The sequence below is a fragment of the Marmota marmota genome, unplaced genomic scaffold, assembly GCF_001458135.2.
Source record: "Marmota marmota marmota unplaced genomic scaffold, marMar, whole genome shotgun sequence".
In the NCBI taxonomy this organism is placed as follows: Eukaryota; Metazoa; Chordata; class Mammalia; order Rodentia; family Sciuridae; genus Marmota; species Marmota marmota.
Window position 1 is genome coordinate 6,911,028 of NW_026000142.1, and position 20,768 is coordinate 6,931,795.

At 33.2% G+C, this 20,768-nt stretch overlaps 1 protein-coding gene across 5 annotated transcripts in view; it reads left to right on the forward strand.

Annotated features, from left to right (window-relative positions):
- Phf14 (PHD finger protein 14) overlaps positions 1-20,768 on the forward strand; it is a 183,694-nt gene that overhangs the window by 106,198 nt on the left and 56,728 nt on the right. The window lies entirely within an intron of this gene.

The window sequence follows — 20,768 nt, forward strand, 5'->3', positions numbered from 1 at the left end:
GGGGGATAGTAGAGGATAGGAAAGGCAGCAGAATACAACAGACACTAGTATGGCAACATGTAAATCAATGGATGTGTAACTGATATGATTCTGCAATCTGTATACGGGGTAAAAATGGGAGTTCATAACCCACTTGAATCAAAGTGTGAAATATGATATGTCAAGAACTATGTAATGTTTTGAACAACCAACAATAAAAAATTAAAAAAAATTTTTGGTAAGGTCTTGAGCAATTTAGTGAGACCCTATCTCAAAATAAAAATTAAAAGGGCTTGGAGATACAGGTCAGTGGTAAAGTGCCCTGGGTTCAATCCTAAGGATACTATTTTTATAAACTGTTACTATTTACTGAAACTCTTATAGAAATAATTATAGAACTTAGTCTTTAAAATGTTAAGGGGAAAATATATATACACATACATGTATTCTGAAAAAAAATTAAAAATACTAGTAAATATTTTCATGTACTGAGATTTTCTTTTATTTTAAATATGATTAATGATATGCTGGATTAGGACACATATATTAACTTACTATTTGATATAAAGTATCACATGTCATTTTTCTAACTTCTTCTAAACCTGCCCCTTTGAGTAAATTAAATTAGTTTTGTCGATAGTAGTCCCCTTCATCTTTACTTTCAGTTACTTGTAATCAGCTGTGGTCTGAAAATATAAAATGGAGAATTCCAGAAATCTAATTGTAGGCCATTTAGTGTGATGAAACCTTGTGCTATCCTTACCAGGATGTGAATCATCACTTTCTTCAGCATATCCACCCTAGACCATTAGTCGCTTAGGAACAGTGTCAGTTATCATGTTAAGTCTTGCAGTATCACAGTGCTTGTGTTCAGTAACCTTTATTTAATGGCCACAAATGGCAAGAGTAGTGATGCAAAGGAGGCAGTGACATAAAATGGAAGGTACTATGTAACACTGCAGGATACATAGGAGAAAACATAGTGCACATAGGGTTCAGCACTACCCACAGTTTCAGGCATTCACTGTGGATCTTGGAACATATCTCCTATGGATATAAGAGGGACTACTCTTCAGTTATGCATATTTTGTTCCTCTAAGTACAAGCAAAATAGTCAGGGCTGGTTGGCTGGCCCTCTCTTTCTTTGCATTATAGCTTTTTCCCTCCAAACTTGATAACAAATCATGGATTTTTTTCTTAGTAAATATGTAAAGAAACCATTTTTTAAAATAAGATGTAATAGTGTTGATATTCCATAATTTACTGTAATATTTCCTTATTAAAAAAGTTTATTTTTTTCTCTTTAATTTTTACCCCAAAGTGAGTGTGCTAGGTCAACCTGAATACAAATTTTACATTTTAATAGATAATAGTATTTCATTTCCCACTTAGCATGAACATGTAATGATGTCATAGCAAAGATTTTTGTTACTCTGATAGATAGAAATTGACATTTTGAATGTATTTTATAACTATGAGGTTAAACATGTACTCATATGTTGAGTAGTTATTGAGGTTTTGTAACTGAATTGTCTTTCTATATTTAGTGCCTCTCTCTAGAGATTTTTTTTCCTTTTTTAAAAACATATATATCACATCTTTCCAAGCTGCAAATATTTTCTTCCAGGTTGTTGAGTGTTTCTTTGTTTTTGCTTTGTTTGCTAATGCTACTTTTTTCCAAACTGAAATTTAAATTTTATTTTATGTACATCTAAAAAACCGAATCTGATGTATTATGAAGTAGCCAACTAATATCTTCTTCATTACCTAGGCAATAAGTGCATATTATCCATCTTTGTCCATTTGATTATCATGTGCAGCTTTACTTGCAATATTCTTAAGATCTGCTGAAATACTATGTCATTTAAGAATAATATGATATATAATGACATTAGCTTAATATAAAAGTGCTGTTTTCCTTACTAGTATATGTCATATTCTTTTGTCAATTTAAAAATAATTTATTAGTTTTCAGAGACTTATTTTACTAATATTTAAATATTAGGACTGGTAATTTTAGAACATGGAAAAGCTGCTTGTGGATGTTATAATCTTTTGTGTAGTGTTTTGGTCTGTGAGGGTGTTGTATATATGTTTGGTGATTGATTCCAGGTAGAAACAGTTTCTACTTGTAAACTCCAGATTGCTAACCTTAATGGCTCTTTCATTTTTAAGTACTCATCCTATTTGCCTCATTCATTAAACATTGATGACCAACCTTTCTCTTTAAAACTTTTCTTTCCTCCTTTTCCCCCACATTTTTTAATTGGTGTGTTATAGTTATACATAATGGTGGGATTTGTTGTTCTATATTCTTAGACTCAAACAATTTAAAACTTTTCTTGATTTCAGTGTAATTTTTTTATGCTAGTTCTTATCAGTAGTAAAACATGGCACATTAAAAAGCAAAACAAACAGCTGCAACAACAAAAACCATTAAATGCTTGAATTCTGAAGCCAAGTGCTTTAGTCTTAGATCTTTGTTTAGGACTTACTGTGTTTGATTTTGAGCTAAATACATAATTTCTTTGCTTTAGTTTTCTTATCTATAAACTAGGGGTAATAATTGTTTCTATTTCTAGAACTATTTGAGAAATAAATGAAAAGAAATACATAGTTCTTATGTACCTTCATCAACTCATTCCTGGACTGCTGCATTAACCAATACCTCTAGTATGAATGTTTCTGGTTCTTAATACAGTTGTCCTACTAAAAATAAGAAATTTAATCCTAGTGTACTTAAATTTACCTAGAGTCTTCTCATTTCTTGGAAGATTAACCCAGACTTTATAACATGAGTTAAAAGGCCCTCCAAACCTGGCCTCAGTTTATCTTATTGTCTTCATTTCCAGCCTTTTAAAAATTTAGGTGATCTATATTTGGACCATGTTGGGTTATTTCTCCTTTCCCAAACTGGCCTTCTATGCCATTTTGATTTGACTTCATATGTTATATCTTCTTTGTGAAATAACTTCTCCCTGTTCTCTGAAATGAGTGCTTTTCAATCATTTATACTTATATCTTAGCCCATAAATCTTAAGGTGTAAGAATTATGTCTTAATAATTAAATTAACTTTAATATTACATGTCCCAAACTAATACTTACTTAGTACATACCCAAAGAGAAAAAAGAATATGTGGGTTCTAATTAAGGTGGTTCTTACTTAATATTTTAAGAGTTATAGTGATCGGATCCTCAGGGGAATTTGTATTACCTATAATTTTTTTATACAAAAATAGTAGAAAGCTTGGTTAGATTGAGATAGGAGCTTTTGTTCTTTTTTATTTTTAATATATGTTGTATTCAGTTTATATTTTTATAGCTATGTTGCTGTATGAGTTATGATACATTTTAAATTCTTAAATGAGTTTATTACTCATAATATTCTTCTTTTGTTTGAAAGGATAATATCTATTTTATTGAAATAACTATCATTTTTATTACCATTACTTTTTTATTATTTTGGAAATATAGAGTCAGTTAAATTATCTCTAATTATATCGTAATATAATTTGGGTCAGCATTGAAGAAATAAGGCTGTATTTTTTTCTAATATGCAACTGTCTGGGTCTGCTTTACATCTTAATTTGAAAGATATTAGCTAATAGGTTGAAAGCTCCTGATTTGGCTTGCTGGAGTGATACTGTGGCAAGTGAAAGCAGAGCTTTCTTTCTTTACCTTATTATTTTAAATGTAGGTAATTAGCTATAGAGCCATATTTTTCAGGTTCACTCTAGTGATTGACTTCTAAATAGTGTTTATGCATGCAGTTATTCCTTTCAGTGTCTCTTGCTGACTTGTAGTATATCCAGAAGCATTTGACTCCCAGTACCCTTCTCACTTGATAATTAATCTCAAGGTGATTTCATTTATGCTATTGGTTTTATCACATATTCTGTGTCTGTGTATGTATGTGCATGACACACATAGACACATAGTTGAGACTAATTCTACCATTCTTTTCTTGCATTGAATAGTAATTTTACAGATGTAAGAAGAAATGACTAATTTAGGAAAATTATGATTCTTTTCAGAAATTGAATGGAGGCAGAAGATGAAATAAACTTAAAACTAATGTAAAGATTAAGTTACTCTTGGTAATCACTGTTGTTAGGACACAATTTTATAAGTTCTAACATTTTTTAACCTTGTTTCTTTCAATAGGCAAATTTGTTTTTGCATGATTATTCACTTCAGAAAGAAATTTGTTTTTTTTTCTTACATATATGTACATACTTTGACTTATTTCCTTTCACAAGTATTATATAAGTTGTCAAGTGATTTGTAAAATAATGAAAAATAATAAAATATCTTGGGTCTTCAGGCATTTTTAAAGTATCTTTTATAAATTAGTTTATTTCGTATATAAATGTACTTTTTTATTTTAAGGAGAAATTTTAATTTTCTTATCATTGGTTTTGTTAGTCACATAAATATTCTTTATTAAAAATTGTAACCCTCTTCCTGGGAATTTATCACAAGAAAATATTCATAGACAGAAGCTGTTTGTCACAGAAAAGAACATGTATATTGTTATTATAATAGGAAAATTAGCTCTACCAAATAAGCACAAATCCCAAATAAAAAGAGCTAAGAACATTGTAGAGGAGAGAGATGATAAACTGTAGCAAATCAGTATAAATAAATATGTATCTCTTATAGATTCCATGAGAATTACAAAGAAATGAAAAAATTTATTTTAGTATATAAGTATATGCTACGAAATTGTTACATATGTAGGCTAGAGACCCAAAGGGAACTGGGAATAAGCATGGTATTATTTTAGTATGGTAGATGAGTAAAACATGAAATGTTTCACGAAATTTGAATTAAGTTAATTTCATGAATTTAAAGAGTTCCATTTTGACCACACACACAAAGGTTAATGAAATGTTAAAAATTCATATATTATCAGTTAACCATAGCAAATAAAAACCTAAGATAAACCTTTGCTCAGAACTACCATTTACTAGGACAACTTATATGTAAATGAAATAAACATCAAATCTCCTTTTCAAAAATGACATTAAAGCTAACAATATCTTTTGTGTACATAATTTAAACCAGGTAAGCCATGAAATATTATCTGATACCAGTAAATCACACACTGCCACTACGAAGTATTTTGGGGGATCCAAACAAGAAGGTCTAAGATATTTATAAGGCCAATGCTAATTTTGTTGTTGTTGTTGTTGTTACTGGGGATTGAACTCAGTGGCATTTAACCAATGACCCACATCCCTAGCCTTTTTTTTTTTTTTTTTTTGTACTGTATTTAGAGACAGGGTTTCACTGAGTTGCTTAGGGTCTCATTAAATTGCTGAGGCTGGCTTTGAGCTTGTGATCCTCCTGTAAAATAATGAAAAATAATAAAATATCTTGGGTTTTCAGGCATTTACACTTCCTAAGCAGCTGGGATTACAGCTGTGCACCACCATGCCCGGCAAGGCCAACACATTTATATATGGGATGTAATAGATTTAATATATTATGGTAGAATTTAACATATGACTGAAGATGAAAGGTCAAGAAATGTATCAGGAACTGGTCACCAATAATACGAAAATAACCAGACTAAACAAATAAAATGTCAAAAGAGTGTAAGTAGCTGTCACAGAAGGGAAATATGGAAACCCAATCACCTATAGCAACATGCCTTTACCAAAGACTAGTATTTATGTACTTAAACAATTAAGAGACTTCACAGTGAAAGCAAACAAAGCCATTCTTTTTGAACTAAAATAATGAGTGAATACACTAGAACTAAGCTCTTTAGAAAGCACATATAATCCATTTAAAAAAGGTTTGTTCATAGATCATGTAAAAATATAACTGTGCACTTTAAAAACTCCTTTAAAAGACTAAAATTTTTTAATAACTTAATCTATAGAAACAGTATGATAATGAACATGGGATTCAAGAGGTCTGTGTTCCAAGCCTCTCACTCTGTAACCTTTTACATACTATCCATTCAAAAAAATTACTGAAAGACTATATAGTACGCTAAATATTATCTTGACTATTGATATATAATGCTTAGTAAAACTTCATTAATTTCAAAGACTGAAGGTAGAATAGACAACTGAAAAAATATATTACTCTAGAAGAGGAGAGATTAAATATAGTTCTACAAGGATTATCACAGAGTCTTACACAATTGCCAGTGAAGCACAGCATTATTGAGTGGTAGACCATCCTTGCTTGGAAAACAGAAGAAAGAAAGAAGGGAAGGGAGTGGCTGGCTGAAATATTTGGTAGTATTCAGCATTGATGTGATAACTAAAGAAATGTGAAAGATTAGAGCACAAAGGAAAGTATAGAATGAGAAAAGTGCCTTGGATAGAATATTACTATGTGTGTGTGTGGCAGGGGAGTCAGAGGTAGAGAAGACTAAAAAAGGACTGTCTGGTAGGGTAGACTATCTGGGGAAATGGTGTGTTTGAGAATCAAGGAATTGGTGAAGAAGGAGCAGCTGAAGATAAAGAAGAGTAAGAAAATAATCAGAGTCAAGGAGGACAGGTCCACAAAACTGAGATAGAAAGACTGGCTTTAGAAGGGAAACGGAACACCAAGTGAGGAGAGTTTGCTGTGGTCAAAGAGATGCTTACCTGATACTGGAAAGTTGTGTTAGAAAAGTTTATGTATTTGTGTCCAATGGCTTCTGTCTTCTATGTAACGTGAGGTTATCTGCTAAAGAAAGGAGGAAGAAAAAAGATGATGGAGTAAGAAACATGAGAATGAAAAGAGGTGCTGTTAGGAATCAGAAGTTCAAGCTGCCTAGGAAAATGTAGAAGGATTGCCTGACAATATGAGGCCTAGTTTATGACTAGATCTATTTAAAAAAAAATATATATATATATATACATACATACATATATATATATGTATGTGTATATATATATATATACACACACACACACACACACACACATACACACACACACACACACACACACACATATATATATATATACATACATACATATATCAATGAAGTGCTGGTGCCTTCATCACAATTTGTTTTTGTTTTCATTCATAGATGAATGGGGGGTACTGGGGATTGAATGCAGAGGCATTTTACTACTGAGATATCCCCAGGCCCCTCCCCACTTTTCTAAAATTTTAAGACAGGGTCTCACTAAGTTGTCTAGGGTCTTGCTAAGTTACCAAGGCTGCTGGCCTTGAAGTTGTGGTCTTCCTCCCTCAGGCTCTGAAGATGCTGGGATTACAAGAATGCCAGGCAAATATTTCATTTATTGATCAATAGTCTACTCCCTTAATTTGCTTAATGTGATACACTGTTTAAGTGAGACAGTTGGCAAGACAGTTGTTTTAATGCTTCTAAGATGTTAACCATTAACATTTTTTTAATATTTATTTTTAGGTGTAGTTGGGCACAATACCTTTATCGTATTTACTTTTATGTGGTGCTAAGGATCGAACCCAGGGCCTTGTACATGCTAGGCAAGTGCTCTACTACTGAGCCACAAACCCAGCCCTGTTTAAAAATATTTTTGATAGCACATCACAGTTTGAAAATTAATAAATTCATATATGTATGTATATATTATATATTTACATATACATAATATTACTCCTTTTATTTTTTTTATTTCATGGCTTATCCTGGATATAGGATAAGAAGTAGATTTGGGATGAGATTGTCTCATCTATGATTATTTTTATCAGTTACAATTTTGGATTATATTTACTTTTTTAGTATAACTAGAATTAGAAACAAACAGAAATTTCAAAATATTTATTTACTATGAAATGTGGATTTTTCTCTTTAAGGCCTTGCATATTTCTCAAAAAAGGTTCTCATTAACTGCATTCCCTTGGGTGTATTGTTATCTGAAAATTGAAGTCTGAATTTCAGAATTTATTATCTCTCCTCAAAACAATATTTTCTTTTTATTTACCCAAATTGGTTCACAATATTCATTTTTATCCCAGACAAGGGTACCCTGTTATTTAACCAAAGTTTGTTTTATTGTATCCTAATTTTAGTTGTTGAAAGAAACAATTTATAAAAATATTAAAAATTAATAACCACATTGCCTCTGCTTTCTGTAGATACTGTGTCAGTCCTTTAATTTTTATGATTTTTCTGTGAACCTTATTTGACTACACTATAATTTATTTAAGAGGTAGAATTCAGAACTCTGGAAACATTTTTTATGAAGTGCTTCATATGTCTGCATTCCTGAAATACTTAGGCAAGTTTGAGAAGGGTACTATGGGTGAATAGAAGAAGGGGAAATTTAAAACGTTAATTATTATTTTATAACTGTGCTATTAAAATTGTGGCCTTATATGTTTTAGTGTAGAATTTTTTCATGCATTCTTTATGTGTGTACATGTTACTTTTTATTACTGAGTTAATGCATGAAGTCAAGGACTGTGTGATTTAGTTCATAAATAACAACCAGCTGAAATCTGTGAGAATTGATTGATTAAACTACATGAAAGTAATTTTTTAAGTATGTTCTCTACAAATAATAGCAGGCAGACTAGTTTTGCTTTAAATGAAACTGTTAGGGCACTCTCTGTAATTACCCAGTGAATCAGATCAACACAGCTGCACAAGGAAGATAGGCTCAGGAAGGGCTAAATCAATGGCATTCAGTTACATCCAAGTGAAATTACATCAATCAATAACTTTCCTTTTAAGTGATTGGAATCTTTCACACCCATATTTCTCCTCTCAGGTTACTCATTCGTGTCAGTTTTTAAAGAATCGGAAAGTTGACTGATTATATCAAGGACCTTCTTGTGACATGGTCTGTGAATGTTGTCTTTTTAAAAAGAAGTTGAGTTTCATGTAGAGCATTGAGCATACTGACTGAAGATTTGACTGTTCCTCTGAAGCTTTTATTTGTACAGAAATTACTTTTCTCCCTATTCTGTAAAAAAGTGACATTCCTGTATTTCTTCTCACTAGAGTTATATGGAGTCACATCTTTTTTGTTCAAAATATTTTTGAACAAAATATCGAAACCTATTTTATTCATCTATTAAATTGTTATGTAGAGGATGTATAAGAGTTATAAGAATTTAGACGATCAAGGAATCACCTAAAAGAATGGTGAAGTCTTACTAAGATGACATGTGAGTTGGATTCTGAAGAATGAGCTTTAAAAGGTTGAGAAGGGAGATGGAAATCCTTCAAAAGGGTGAATGAAAAAGACACAAAGTAGGACTATAGGAGTGATGCATGTATTCACTGGGTTTACGAGAAAGGAAGATGGGGGCTTGGGTTCAGGCTAAGATTTTTAGAGGCCTAATGGAGATTCATTAAAGGTAAGGGTTCATATGGAGTGTAGCATTTTGGAGAACTGATAGTGCAGTGGCCTATGTGATGAAAGAATGGGAGCTGGAGGTAGTCCAGTATGGAAGCTAGACCCCAGACTGATGGAATTAGAAATTGAAAGGATTGGAGGGATCCAAGAAACAATGCTACACTAAGATTACAGCAGATAATTAACCAAAATTAAGGAGGCCAGGAAGAATGGGGAGTGTTAAATCAAACTGACTGACTTTAAGCTGAATAATTGGAGAGAATGGTAGACCAGTAACAGAAAGGGGAGTGACTTTACTTTTTTGTGACAAATACAAGGCAAATGTTGTCATAGAGGATTGTGAGGTTTGTTATTATGCCTGTTAAATTAGAGATTTCTAGAAGCATGTATATTATGGGATTTTAAATATAGAGGAATAAAACTCCAGAAATAGATTTGGTAACTTAACAAATTTAGTAACTGTCCTTTACCCTTCAAGTATTCAATTCTAATTTTTCTGTTTTTACTTTATGTCAAGAACTATTTCTGAGTGGATAGTGAAGGTTGGTAGGAAGTTGTGGGTTCTGTAAGTAAAGAGGAACTGAAAGGCTTGGGTAGATGCCTTTGGTTTAGTTGACCTATAAGCTGACTCCCAAGAGGTTTACATACCAAGTTGTAAATCCTACAGATGAGGTTTTTGGATAATTGTTGGCTACTTGGTTTTTTTATTATTATTTTTATTTATATATGATAGCAGAATGCATTACAATTCTTATTATGCATATAGAGCACAATTTTCGTATTTCTGGTTGTATACAAAGTATATTCACACCAACTCATGTCTTTATACATGTACTTTGGATAATAATGTCCATCACATTCCACCATCATTTCTAACCTTATACCCAATCCCTTCCCCTCCCACCCCCTCTGCCCTATCTAGAGTTCATCTATTCCTTCCACGCTCCCCCTCCCTACCCCATTATGAATCAGCCTCCTTATATCAGAGAAAACATTCGGCATTTGGTTTTTTGCTATTTTGTTTTTAAGCTTTATTTTGCCAACCAAAATATCTGTGATTACAAATAATTCTTACTTTTGCTTAGTTAGATATCAACTGAGCTGTCTCTATGAGTAGTGAAATAGTTTTTTTAATTTATTTTTACCCCCCCTTAAATTTTTTTGTTTTTTAATATTTGACTTTGTTTCCATACCTTTTTCTTGGTGTTATCATCATACCAACTGAACTTGTTCTACTTTAATGCTCTTTAAAGTTTAGTTCTTAAACGTTAGGCTACATTCAAGTCACTGGAAAGACTTGTTGAACTGTTTCGGCAGTTCTGCAGTAATGACCAAAAAATTCTTTTTGTAACAGTTTCCTAATTGATACAGATGCTGCTGGTTTGGAGACTTTGAGAACCACTGATTTTTGTAGGAAGCCATTTAGGCCAGTGTTTGTATTCCCTCTTAGATTTCACCTTTCTTTCTATGCTTTCAGTGCTGAGAAAGGCCTACTCTACTCTCTTTCATTTATCTTTCCTTTTTCCTCTCTGCAGTATTATAGTGTTTCTCAGCTTGTTTAGATGCATACAAATCACCTGTAGAAGGTATTGCCAAAACAAACAAATAAACAAAGAACAACAACAACACCATGCAACCAAGAAGAAGAAGAACCAAGAACAAATTAAATCAAATCAAAACAAAACAAATGAGCCTGGGGGGTTTCAACGGTTCGGACAACTGTGGCTTTTTAAAGCTTCACAGATAGTAGGTACTATCAAGTATTACCTCTATCAGTTCTCTCTATGCTCTTGGATTCTCCCTTTACTGATGTTAAGTTCTAGTTGTTTTGGGGAAAATTTTAGAAAAGTTCACTCTATTCTACAAATGATTATTGTATATTTCATAAAATAGTATTATAAAATGTTGACACAGGGGTGCTGATAAACAGAATCATTTAAACTTTGCAAGCAAAATAAAAGATCAATGAAAAAGTTTGTTTTCTCCTTATAGTGATCCTTGAACTAGATTGGTAATAGCAATGCTCTAGACAGTGCAAAATGTTGCAATATCTGAGGGACTCATGAGACCATCAGTTATTATTTAAGACATCTGTTTTTGCTATAGTCAGAATGTGTGATACAAACCTGCTCAGCAAATGTAGCTTCCAGGTTTAGATTGTAAATATCTAATTTCTCTTTTAACTCATGAGTTATTTAGAAATGTGGGATTTTTTCCAAAAATATTTGAGATACTTTTCCATATATTTTTTCTGATAATGATTTCTTCTTTAATTTCATTATGATCAGAGAACATATTCCAATATCTCTGTCATCCCTGACTTTGTTCTGTAGATTGCTTTTGTCTTGACTGCAGTCCTTTACTTTTACCTTCCTGTCTTCCTGTTCTTCCTCCCTTTTTCCTTCCTTCCTTTCCTCCTCCCCTCCCTTCATTCCTCCATCCATCCATTTCCCCTTCTTTCTTCTTTATTCATTTTGTGTGTCTCATAATTTTGGATTGAAATTCTGGACATCATAAGTTGAACATCAGAGTATTTATACCTGCTCTTTTTTTATGCTGTTAGCTTGTAGAGTAAATTCAGGCCAGAGTTGAATTGGGCTTGTAAATTTTCTATTACCCTGCTTACCTGAAGTGTACCAGGCACTTCAAATTTCTCTACTGTTACCTGTGCTTATGCTTGAGGTTACAGTGCCAAAGGTGGGTTTTTTGGGGGGTCGGGGGTTGGGGCAGGGTGTGGGTACTGGAGATTGAACTCAGGCACTATACTACTGATCCACATTCCCAGCCCTATTTTGTATTTTATATAGAGACAGGGTCTTACTGAGTTGCTTAGATCCTCACCATTGCTGAACTCAGCCTCACGGGCCTGATTACTCTGGGATTACAGGCGTGGGCCATCTCACCCAGCACCAAGTTTTTTTTTTTTTTTTTTTTGTCAGTAGTTTTACTCTGTCTTAGATTTTACCTTTCTCTGTATACTGGTAGTACTGAGAAAACTGTACTCTACTCATTCCTCTCTGCTAGAGGTAAATTGCAAACATTTGATGATCAGTGCTTGCTTGGTAGTTCTCAGTTTTCCTTGTTCAAACTCAGCCTTGAGACTCCAGAGAACCAAAACTTGTATTTTAATCAGCTTTTTTTTTTTTTTTTTTTGCCACTCTGACCAAAAAGACCTTACAAGAACAATTTTAGAGGAGTAAAAATTTATTTGGCATTCATGGTTGAAAGGTTCTTAGTCCATAGGCAGCTGACTGCATTACTTTGGGCCTGAGGTAAGAAAGAACATTATGGTGGAGGAGTGTGGAGGAGGAAAGCAACTCAAGACATGGGAATCAGGAAGCAGAGAGAACTCCACTCACCAGGGACAAAATATAAACCCCAAAAGGCACACCCCAGTGACATAGCTCCTCTAGGCTAAACCCTACCTGCCAACAGTTACCACCCAGTTAATGTATATCAGTGGATTAACCCACTGATTAGGTTAAGGCTGTAATAATTCGATCATTTCACCTCTGAAAAAATTCTTGCATTGTCTAATGCAAGAGCTTTTGAGCAATACCTTATATTTAAACCATAACAGCTTGCTTTCTGAATGTGAGGCTTTTTTTTTTTTTTTTTTTTTAATGATTTAGCCTGTTTTTTTTTCCTTGTGTGTTTGGCAGATCTTGTGTAGGAATTTCTTCCCTACCCTCAGTGGTAGAAGGCCTTTGAACATATAGATGAATGGATAGGGAAACTTTGGTATATACACAGAATGAAACATTACTCAGCATTAAAAGAGAATAAAATCATGGCATTTGCAGGTAAATGGATGGAGTTGGAGAATATAGTGCTAAGTGAAGTAAGCCAATCCCAAAAAAGCAAATGCTGAATGTTTTCTTTGATATGAGGTTGCTGACTCATAATGGTGATTGTGGGGTGGGGAGCTTGGGGGGAATGGAGGAACTTTAGATGGGACAAAGTGGTAGGAATGATGGTGGAATGAGTTAGACATCATTACCCTAAGTACATGTATGAAGACACGAATGGTGTGAAAATACTTTGTGTACAATCAATGACTTGAAAACTTGGGCTCTATAAGTGTAATATGAAATGAATTGCATTCTGCCATCATGTATAACAAATTAGAATAAATTTAATAAAAATACCTATTATAATAAATTGGTTAAAAAAAGACTTAACTGATATACATACAGCTATGGCTGTAGGACAGAACATAACATGGACAAGTGTCTGTTGTTTTGACTTTCATTACTTGAATTTCTTTCTTAAAATGTATTTTATTTTAAAAAAAAGATATGTATGTTAGTCAGCTTTCCTTTACTGTGACCAGAATACCTGACAAGAAGAAGTTAGGGGAGAAAAACTTTCTTTAATTTGGGCTTACAGTTTCAGAAGTGCAGTCCATGGTTAGCTGGTTCTGTTGCTCTGGGCCTGAAGTGAGGCAGAACATCATGGCAGAATAGTACAGTGGAAGAAAGCTGCTCAGCTCATGGGAGCAAGGGAAGGAGAGAGAGGGAGAGAGGGAGAGGGAGAGAGAGAGAGAGAGAGAGAGAGAGAGAGAGAGAGAACACGCGCGACCAAGCGAGCTGGGTGCCAGGAACAGTATATAATCTTCAAGGATGTGCCACTAGCAAACTACTTCCTTCCGTCACACCATCTGTTACAGTTACCACCCAGTAGTTCATTCAGATTATTAATCCATAAAATAAATTAATCTGCTGATGAGGTTACAGTTCTCATCATTGCTTAAAAGCCCCACCTCTGAACCTTCCAGCATTGGGGATCTTGCTCAAAATGTGAGATTTTCATGTGACATTGAAGATCTAGATCATATCAGGATAGGTATTATTTCCTGGGACTAGTACTGCTTCCTGTCACTCCTTTGAGAGCAGAGGATTTATTTCCTCGTCTCTTGCTTCTCCACAGTGAGATTTTTCTGTGCACTGTGTGGCAGTGGGGTTGTAGCCTTTATAGCATTTATTTATTAAGGGAGAAGTATCTAGCTGAGGCTTTGTATCTTTCCCAGTATGATGACTATTCCCGTTCTCCAGTCCTATACCAGCAGACCTGCACTTTTTCAAATCTCCTCCTTTGCCTAATGTTTTTCTCGAGTAGCTGATTAAGGTATGTATTGGTTTTCTATAACTTCTGTGACAAGTCACCATAAAATTTGTGGCTTCAAATAGCACAATTTTTTTCTCTTACAATTCTGGAGGACAAAAGTCCCAAATCAGTTTCACTTGATAAAGATGTCAGAAGGGCTGGTTCCTTCTAGAGTAGTTTTTTGTATGTTTGTTTTTGTTTTTTATCCTGTCACCTTTGAAACTGGAGAATGATCTGTTTTCAGTAGTTCTGTAATCAAGGGAACTGTTTGTGCCTGTGTGTAAAATATCAGTGTTTGAATTCTGTTTTAGAATGCCACCTAAGGTTTAGCCTTTACCAGTGAGCATCCCCAAAGAGGTTCATATTTTTGTCAGAGTGCTAACTTTCTAAGATATGTTGCTAATAAGAAGGTCTTCCTTAATAAGAGGATTTTCCTAGTAATGCAAAATCCATTTTGTTGCTCCTATTTTGCTCAGTATATGCATGCATTAACATTTGCATGTAACTTTAATTGGGATTAGAGCCCTCTGGTGCCACCCATCTTTCCTATAAAGAAGATAAAGATTTTACATTATTACTTTTCATCAGTAACTTCTCTCAATTACTTTTTATTGGGGGAGGGGATGCCAGGGATTGAACTCAGGGGCACTTGACCACTGAACCACATCCTCATCCCTATTTGTATTTTATTTAGAGACAGGGTCTCACTGAGTTGCTAGCACCTCGATTTTGCTGAGGCTGGCTTTGAACTTGTAGTCCTTCTGCCTCAGCCTCCCAAGCTGCTGGGATTATAGGCTTGCGCTACCATGCCCACCTCAATTACAGTTCCATTCACTCATATCTTAAAGTTTTTGAATGCTCATAAAGACATTACAGTTCCATTTCATAATAGAAATAGAATTGGATCCAATTTTCTAGTTTATATGTAGATATTTCATATAACATGTAGCTTCTAACCTTGGGCAGAACTCAGCAGCTCCTTAATATGTCCTACAGACTCTATTTGGTTGTTGCATTGCCTTGAAGGAGCAAATTATATCACAGGTTTGAGAAGTAAACCTATATCTAAGAATGGTTCAGATATGTGAAGTTTTGCAACCATTTTAAAAGAATTTAATATGACATTCTTGTAAAGGTAGCCATGGTAGTTAATAGGAATTTACCTAGGAGGTGAAGTCTCTTCTTGAGTTTATAATTTATGCTGACATTTTTGTCCAGGTATTTTCTGGAATACTGACTTATCATCATGCTACTAAAAAAAAATCTTCATCTTCACATTATTTCAGCCAGTTCGTTCGTTTTCATATTGGCACCTATTTATTTCATTGATGGTATTTGCCCCAACAATAGAAGACCTCAAACTTTTCAATCTGTTTTATTGATACTACCATATCATGGCTATGGAATACTATTATGACACCCAGAAGAGATAATGTTTTAGCAACAGAAGCTGTTAATAGATTCAAAGTGGCTTTTAAAAGCAACCTGGCACCTATATTTTTATATGTATTAATAGCTGAATTTCCTGGATTTCTAAATTACTACTTCGAATTATCATTAGGCATAGTAGATTTATTATTTTTCCCAGTTTAATTTCTTGGCAAATTAGAAATTCAGGGCTAGAAAGAATATAAGATATTGAGTTGTAAAAAATACATAACCTAACTTCTGAAACGCTTCATAATATCTTAATATCCCATATTGTTCTTCAGCTGTTGTTTTAATACTTTCCCTTACCAAGGATGCATAATGCTAGACTAAGAATAACAAAATCCGTATACTAATGATAATATACTTCTCAGAAAGTTCATCGCTTCACATTCATCGCCTGTATCCATTTTATCCAACTCACTGATCTATTCAGTATCCTTGCACTGAATAAGAATCAATGAAGTATGAACACTTCCAAATCATAGCCTGTTTGTCCCTTCATCTGTTTCTATGTGTCTTCTTCACGAGGGATCCCTGAGATATCAGAGGGCTCATGGAGTGAAAATGAACCCTTTAGCATTTAAATTTTAAAGGAATTTTGTGCACATGTTTAGGGAGGAGTCTACGACTATCTGTGTTTTACTTGCTCTCAATTTTTTACATAAATCTAAAATTATCCTAAAAATAAAGTCTTAGTTTTAAAAATATCTAAAGGACAGTGAGTAGAAATTTAGTTGTTTTTTTTTTTTCAAGTTTTGTTCACTATAAAAATATACCTACAAAAAATACAAAAATATAAAGTTTAGGTCACCTAGAATCATAGAGATATTTGGGCAGTAAGTTTCCACTATAACATTTCTTGATATTCATTCTCTCCCTTTCCCATTTTTCTAGTTTCCTTGAGACCTTTCTCAATGGCCAGTCTTCATTCTCCACTACATTACTCCGTCTGCCTCAGCTGCTTTTCATTACTGCTGCTTTTTATGTTTATTTCTAGTTTGTCTTTAAGTTCCGTGGTTCTACTGTATGTATTCATCCAATCTCTCGGTCTATCTCTTGCCTAATTAAATGGCCAGAACTTGAACTCCAATCTGAAGAAAGTCTGCTACATCTTCACTAGTGTCCAGGTCCTTTCCTCCCCTTCCTAACTCCCCCTGTGACCTGTTGTTCTGCACTTCATTATGTAAAATCCATTATTCTAGGGCTGTCTTTAATGTTGACTGCACTATTTTGTGCAACAGAGGCTTTGTAGCACAGAGCAGTATAAAATTTAAAGTTATATCACTTTGTATCATTGTTCTTAAAAGTTACTCGGACATCTTCTACCAAGAGTGTTTCCTTTTTGCCGTAGACCTTGTTTTATGAAAAGTGATTTAAGCTAAATATCTGCAAAATTGAAATGGTGCTTAGTTGCTTATTATAAAAAGATTATATTATAAAAAGGAATTAGAAAACACCTGGTTTTCCGTGAATGAAACTTTACTTAAAAGTGTTTTTTCCTGGTTACTTTTTTTTTGAGATGAGACTCACTGCATTGTCCTGACTGTTTTTTTTTTTTGGGTTGTTGTTGTTGTTGGTTGGGGGGGGGTTAAAAGTGCTTTTTAAGGAATCATTCTATTAGTAAAGATTGAAGAAGAGATATTTAGTTTTCACAATACTCATATTTAGATAATGTAGCCCAGCTGCCGCCTTTTCTTATTAAAATTATATTTTGATAAAACTTGGATATATATAGTGGAGTATCACTCAGCCATAATATATACAGTGGAGTATTACTCAGCCATAATTAGTCAGCCATGAATGAGTGACATTTGGCAGTAAATAGATGGAGTTGGAGACTATCATGCTAAGTGAAATAAGCCAGTCCCAAAAAAGTCAAAGGTTGAATGTTTTCTCTGATATGTGAATGCTAATCCAAAGTGGAGGGGCTAAAAAAATAGAAGATCATTGGAGTAGACAAGTGGGAATGAAGGGAAGGGAGGAGGCATGGGATAGGGAATGACAGTGGAATAAATCTGACCTAACTTTCCTATGTACACATATGAATATACCACAGTGAATTTCGCCATCATATACATCCGTGAGACACTAATTAAAAAAAACAAAACTGTAAGTAAATAGCAGAAAATCAGTAAAGTAGAGGGAAGGGAACAAGAAGAGGGAGGAAGGGAGGGAAAGGGAAAGTACTGGGGACAGAATTAGAAGAAATTATATTTGATGCTTTTATAATTATGTCAAAACAAATCCTATTGTCCTATATAACTGAAAGGAATCATAAAAATAAAAATTAAAATGCTTATTTTGTATATTTTTCTCCTATCATTAAGTTGATTTGATAATTTTGTGATATGTGGAATGACTGATCTGCCTCATGTGTGTACTAGTTACTGTGTGACATTTTTTATTTTAAATTCTACTTTAAAATATTAAACCTTTAAGTAACTTTGTATGATTCACAGATATTTTTGTTATGTGCTATTAATATTTGAATTTTAAAAATTTCTCTTTATTTTTTAAATAAATGCAGTATAGACACATAATATATATTTAAAGAACAGAAGCATGAAGTTGTTATACATTACATAGTGAAGTGTGGTATTTCTGGGTTATTCAGTTTTAGAGTACGTAAACATAAGTTCAAGTATATGTGAAATGAAATCTTTCTTGTTTCACTCATTTACTTTTTATTAAAGTTTATTTTTGAAAATTTTTTTTCTATTTTTCATTGCAGTGTGTTAATATTGTTAGCTTATACAAAAAAAGATTATTTCTTGCCTAAATTAGTGATTACATTAATCATTTGATAAGACTGAGACTTACTATAGTTTCACTACTCACTAGTGAAGTAGTGGACCTTGAATTAAGTGACTTCTAAAGTTGTTTTCTCATCTATAAAACGAAGATATTGAGCCTCATTTTTTCTTAAATTTTATAACTTTTATAACTCAAGAGACTCCAAAATAAACAATACACAGTTGTGAAAAGGAAACCAAAGTGTGTAATCTCACCATTCATCTGATGCTTGAATTGTCTTCCTGGCGTCCCTACTAAGCCAGAGGGGACAAACTTATGTTGGAGGCAGAGGTGTCAAGTCCCTTTCCATTGGAGGCAGTTTTGTTCAAAAATGTGTTTCTTTTTCCAAGTAAGCTAATAGTTTCCCTTAAAAATTTCAACCCTTGGAGTCACACATAACAAGGATAATCGAACTTTTAGTACTAGAAGACAACTATATTGTCTTCTGGTTTTTCTTTCTTTCATTTTTTTTAAAATTAAGCATCTTATTTTATCTTATAACAAGGTTTTGATTTATATTGGTTTTGTATTGGTTTGGACTTATGAAATAAACAATGTTAATGAAATAAGAGGTAAAATGAATTTGTAAATAAAATTGGATACAAATTTTGGAGTTGATGATGATTTTGGTTATCTAGGGGATAATGTATAAAAATCTGTATTTTTTTAACAATTGTAATTAAACAACAGAGAAATGTTATTTTTGGACTGACATTATAAAAATGTTAATATTAGATTGTCACTAGGTTTCAGACTCTCCAAATATATTATTTCATTTCATTCTTGTCAACAGTCTAATTAGGTATGCATATCTCCATTTTAGATATAAGGTAACCGGGGTATAGAGATACTAAGCAATAGAAATTATTCCAATTATATATTAAAATCACATTACACAAGTTGTTATATATTAAAATGCAATTTCTTTCCTGTCACAAAAATACTACGATATTGTTTGACAAAGCTACTGGCCTTCACATTAGTTGTCAAGATTTATTGAGGGCTTCTTATATTCCAGTCATTATATCAGTGCATTTCATTTTTTATCTCATTTAATCGTCACAACAACCCTGTAATGTTGCATATTAAAAAAAAAACTTGTAAGAGATAGATACTGATTTAATTTATATTTTATGGGTAAGGAAAAGAAAAAGATTTTCACAACTAGAATGTGATAGAACTGCAGATAAAATCTAGGCTATCTTGATGGTAGAGCTCATACAGTGATTAGGTATGCTTCCTCATTACTACGCTACTTTGACACATTTGACTTTCTTGGGGCAAAAGTAGTAGATAGCTGGAATTTTCCTCTTGGCCTGCAATTCCAGCTATGCAGGTGAAGAATTCATTGATAGTTACTGGTGTGTGCATTACTGAAGTGCTTTGGAAGTATTTGTCTTTTTTCTATCGTATTTTTTAAAGTTAGCTTATTATTAGGTGCATTTGAAATAAATACAAAGCTAACTTCATTTTTTATTTAAAATATTGCACCATCTTTTGTCCTCAGAAAATAGGAGCCAAGACAAATCACACCACTTATCTTGACATTAAGAAAGATTTGGAATATTAATTGAAATTTAAGATGGAATAGCATTAGCAATAGCTCTTTAGTTTTCTCAAACTTCAACTTGGATTTAACTGAGGTTTAAAGTAGATTTCCACAATATCTAATGTCTCTATATTAAACTTTAAATGAAAGTCAAATATAAATAAAATTTTTCAGTTGTCTCCTCCTCTCCATTATTTGTGCATGTAATTAAGAGTTAATTGCACTTCTGTTATTAATGATATGGTTGCTTCCTCTTGCATTATGCTTTTCCAGTGGTGCTTAGCCTTCAGAAAATCACTTGTCAAAATATCAGATTAAGAATGTGCTCAAAGCTTTTTGCTTAGAGACTGAAGCAATGAGAAAAGTTAGCATGTATCACTTTACATGCTAACAGTTCTTTCTGCTATTTCTCATACGTTGATAAATACAGCATTTCTTTGAAAACTGTGTTTCACATTATATTCTTTTTTCTTATACAGTTTTGTTTTCGCTTTCTTTGGAGGTTATTCTGTTTAGAGTGGTAGCTCTCCTCAGTAGTGCTTTATTTGTCTGTGTGCCACTTTTCACTTTCTTTTTCTCAGCAGAACTTAGAAGCATTAAACACATC